This window comes from Alligator sinensis, unplaced genomic scaffold (assembly GCF_000455745.1).
Source record: "Alligator sinensis unplaced genomic scaffold, ASM45574v1 scaffold792_1, whole genome shotgun sequence".
NCBI lineage: Eukaryota > Metazoa > Chordata > Crocodylia > Alligatoridae > Alligator > Alligator sinensis.
The window spans coordinates 591,129-595,739 of NW_005842794.1; the positions used below are offsets into that span (position 1 = coordinate 591,129).

The 4,611-nt window shown below is 49.4% G+C and overlaps 1 protein-coding gene across 1 annotated transcript in view; it reads right to left on the bottom strand.

The window, feature by feature from the left end:
• The window catches only part of SLC16A14 (solute carrier family 16 member 14), a 35,103-nt gene extending 34,877 nt beyond the window's left edge, over positions 1-226 (bottom strand). Inside the window, exon 1 of the mRNA XM_025191221.1 lies at positions 203-226. The gene's annotated coding sequence lies outside the window, so the exon portion shown is untranslated. The remainder of the gene's footprint in view (positions 1-202) is intronic.
• Positions 227-4,611: the final 4,385 nt, after the last annotated feature.

Below are 4,611 nucleotides of genomic sequence, written 5' to 3' on the forward strand. Positions count from 1 at the left end.
GCCGCGCGGCCGGGCACACACGGCACCGGAGCCCAGCCCGCCCCGGGACCCGGCCGCCCGCACACTGCCCCGCCGCCGGGTCCCTGAGCCTCCCACCAGCGCAGACCCAGAGGGTGCCCCCGCGGGCGACAGGGGTGCCAGCCCGGGCGGCATCCCCGCGTGGGCTGCTTGAAAACCAAGTACGGTGGTAGAGTGAACTTACCCGGGAAGCTTCCCTTCGGGGGGTTTGGTTATACCCCATAGGTTTCCATCGCGGGAGGATCTGAGCACCTTCCACCAGTGCCTTAAGCCATCATCTCCACGTGGAGCTCTTCCAGAATACTCTTCCCAACAGCCCACTCCTTTTTCTTATTGTATTTGTCTTCGCGCAATGCCCTGGAACTCTGTGGACCAGGAAGAGGTCTGCGAGGTGTTAGACAAACACTGTCCCTGTGTGCCTGCGGCCCAAAGGAACAAGAGATGGAGTTGGCCAGACCCAGAGAACAGGGAAACAATGAGTCCATACTTGTCAGCATGAGCAGCAGCAGGCACTTGAAAGTTGGTTGAACTGAACATGAACAAGGCACTCTTATTCCAGAATAAATAGCGAGGTGCTTTAAATTTCCACCCCACCTTAAAGCAAACTTTAAAAAGTAGACGGCACAAACATGTGTTACGTACTTGTTCTCTCTCCTCCTCTCCAGGTAGACGTGTATGTGATTGAAGGGTTTGTTCTGGATTTTGTTTTTAATAAGTACTTTGATATGCTTATTTAAGGTCAAAGAAATATGCTTGGCAGTTGGCACTGAGAGCAGAAAGGGATGAGATGTGTGATGGTTTTCAGTTTCTGAGATAGTTCATTCCACTGTCTTAGGTCCACATCTAAAAGGTCACTGGGCACATCTACACGAGAAGCTTAACTGCGCAGTAGTGTAGTTTACTGTGCAGCAAGCGCATGCATCTACAAGTGTGCAGGCATGCTGCACAGTAAAAATGCTTAATTGCGAGTAAATCTGTTACCCGCAAATGCAGGTAGCAAATTTACATGCAATTAGTTACTGCATAGTTATTCATGTGTACACATGACCTGGGAGCAAGTTTGCTCCTGGATCAGCCCTGCTGTTAGAGGGCCACCCCAGGGCCCTGGGCTAGGAGCCTCTCTTGCCCCAGGGCTGGGCGGCCTCTGTGGTAGGCCCTGCCTCAAGCTTTAAAAGCCTCAGGACATTTTGAGCCCTGGGGAAAAGCAGCAAGGAGCCTGAGGCCAATCCAGGCCCTTGTGTCTCTCTGGCAGGCTGCAGGCCAGCTGTCCTAGCCTGCCTGCATCCTGGTGCCACTGCCTGGGCCTGCTGTGCATTGCATGCCTGCCAGGCCCACACTCTCCAGGCCTGCAGGCTGACCAGGCTACTGCAGGCTCCAGCCAGGCCTGCCAGCCTCTAGCCTAGCTACAGGCATCTCAGTCAAGACTAAGGATGTCATCTTCCCTCTTTACTCAGCATTGGTGAGGCCACAGCTGGAATACTGTGGCCAGTTCTGGGCATCACACTTCAGGAAGGATGTGGAGAAGCTTGAGAGAGTCCAAAGGAGGGCTACCCATATGGTTAGAGGTATGGAGAGCAGTCCATGCGATGAGAGGCTGAGAGAGATGCGTCTATTCAGCCTGGAGAAGAGAAGACTCAGAGGGGCCATGGTGGCAGCCTATCAATATATAAAGGGCTCATATGAGGGACTTGGAGAATGTCTGTTCACCCAGGCTCCCCAGGGCAAGACTTAGACTAACAGTCAAAAATTGCTAGAAAACCGCTTCAGCTTAGACATAAGGAAAAACTTCTTTACAACTCAAGTGTCCAGGGTCTGGAATAGACCCCTAAGAAGCGGTATAGTCATCTACTCTGGATCTCTCTAAAAAACACCTAGACACACACCTTGCTGAGGTCATCTGACCCCAGCAGTCTTTCCTGCCCAAGTGCAGGGGGGCTGGACCCGATGATCTCAAGAGGTCTAGTCCAGCCCCTACCATCTATGAAGCTATGAATCTCTTGCTTCACAGTATAATTATTAGAGACCAGAATGAGATGCAATGTCAGGGACATATTATTCTACATGACCCTAACACTAAGTTCTTATAGAACTATGTATACCTTGGACTGGATTGACCTAGTTTGACAATTCCTTTGTTCATGTGCTTTTCATTACTTTCCAGATAAATATGTAATCAAGAGGAAGAAGGAGACATCTGACTCTGGGGAAAAGAAGACACAGATAAAGGAAGGAAAATAGAACACAAGAGGAGGATTTCCCCAGGGAATTTAGCAGGAAGAATACATATACAGGAATATGGTAATTGCTTAATTTTCCCAGAGGCAGGCAATATTGACAATATATAACAATGGCCATTGAGTAAAAATCACAAATTGAAAACAAGGGTCAGATTTTGGGTTGTTATCTGGTGTTTTTTTGCTGCTGTGGCAGTGCAGAGTCTGGGTGTTTCCTTAGTGGAAAGGAGACCTACCTGCAGAGAACTGAAAGTGTCAGTTGCCCTTTTGGATCCCAGAATGGGAGGGTGCTGAGATAAGGAGTGTGGCTGGACCATCTCAGCTCTTTAGTGTTCCCCAAATGGCAGGTTCTTGAGATTATAGGACTGGCCTCAGTATCAGGGAATTACGGTCTTCTCCTTTTTGGCCACAAGTGAGGAGTGAAGCTGAGAAACTGGCCTAAGCTATTTTCAAGTTACTGAGTCTTTTACATACTGTTTTTTCAATGTAGCAGTATCTGCAGTGCACAATGAAAGTACCTTTTATAGAGTCTTCTATGTAGTAAAAGGCAGGTTCTGAAGACAGAAGATGTGATAAAGCTTTAACCAAATTACTTTTTCCTATATGTTCTGTTCAGTAGTAAAGTCTTCATTCTTGGCTTTGGATCCTATGTAGAATCAGAATTCTTAGGTTTATAATGATAAAGTTCTGAGTAGTTAGAATATTTTCATATGTATTTTGTAACACTAAAGCCCATATATAGGCAATGATGCACCATTTTTGAAGCCAGGGCTGCGCAGGTTGCAATCATCTGGACCTGATGATCTCACAAAGTCCCTTCTAGCCCTAAACTTCTGTGAATCCCTTGGCTGCATTGCATGGCAGGGATCCCTCCACTGTACCATGCCAGCACTCCTGGATACTGTGCCCCATGGCCCTCCCACTGTGCAACTGGCACCTCCCCCCCCCACACCATGTCACCCTCCTTTATCCCACAGAATCCTTGTGCTGTGAGCCTTCTAGCCACAGGTTCCCTCAGCTGTATCTCCCTGCATCACCCCAGGGCTGGGGGCAAGAAATGGAAGCTGGAGGAGGGAGGGGCCCAGAGACTCTGGTGGTAACAGCAGCAGCTGAAGTGATTAGGGGAGCAACACCCAGACAAGGAGCTGGGGGACCACAGGTAGCCCCTTGGAGGCATCACGTAACCTGCCAGTTGGACAGCCCTGCTTTAAGCAATGTCATCATTTTGCACTTGTTGGCTCGAAACCGCTGTGACATTTACCACTGATTTAATTGGGCCATAAATCAACTATGATAAATTTATCAGCTGCTACAATAAATATTGGTGGATACAATTATGTTATTGTCACAGCATACCAAGGTATGCCTGCACCTTTAATAGCAGAAGCAGCCTAGCAAAGGAGCCAGGCAAGCTAGGCAGAGCTCCACAGCTGCAGGTTGCTTAAGTAAGAGGCTAACAAGGTAATTAGCCAGCACCTGCAGGTGGTCAGCTGACCAAAAGGGGATCAGAGCCCAGGGACATATAAGCTCAGGGCCAGGGCTGGCTGGGGTCACTCTCTTTTGCAACTGCTAGGAGAAAGTGCCTGTACAAGAGAGCTGCTTGATGCAGCTGGCTGCCTACTTTGCTATCTCTGAATATAGATAGGGGTGGGCAAAATGCATCCCGGGGGCCAGATGCAGCCCGCCAGGCCATTCTATCTGGCCTGCAGGGGGCCCCTAAAACATTTAGAAAATTAATATGTATATGCCCCTGGCTGCCTATCACGCGGCCCTTGATGGCTTGCCAAAAGTCAGTAATCAGCCCTCTGCCCAAAATAATTGCCCGCCCCTGGCCCTAGAGCTAAGGGGTATGCTATGCTAAGGGTGGGAGTGCTGTCTTTATTGTTAGTGTTATGTTGTAGTCCAGGGGCTTAGGTCTTTGTTATTGTTTGGACTGGGTTGAGGCTAATAAGGGAGGAGGCAGCCTCATTAGTGCCTAGAGCAGGGCACACAATTGTGTAGAGCCCCAGTGCCAGAGAGGTGAGAGCTTTGGAGGGCTGGAAAGCCCCAGTGCCAGAGGAGCACAGTAGACAAGGACCAGGGGGCTGGTGACAAGAGAAGACTGAGAGCTAGTGCATCAAAGCTGAGCCCAACACAGTGGCTCTAGGCTAAAGAGGCCTAACTACATTAAAAGGGTGGAGGCCAAGTAGGCTGATGCCCCAACAGAGGGTATAACTGTGTAACACCCATGATGTTTGGGGCATGGTAAAGAGGTTTGGAGTCAGGCAATTGGCCCATAAAACCTGAGGTGCCCTGCACACCAGAAGTACTGAAGAGAGGCTTGGCAAAGGGCTGAAAAACCTGAGAGCTTGATTGGGGG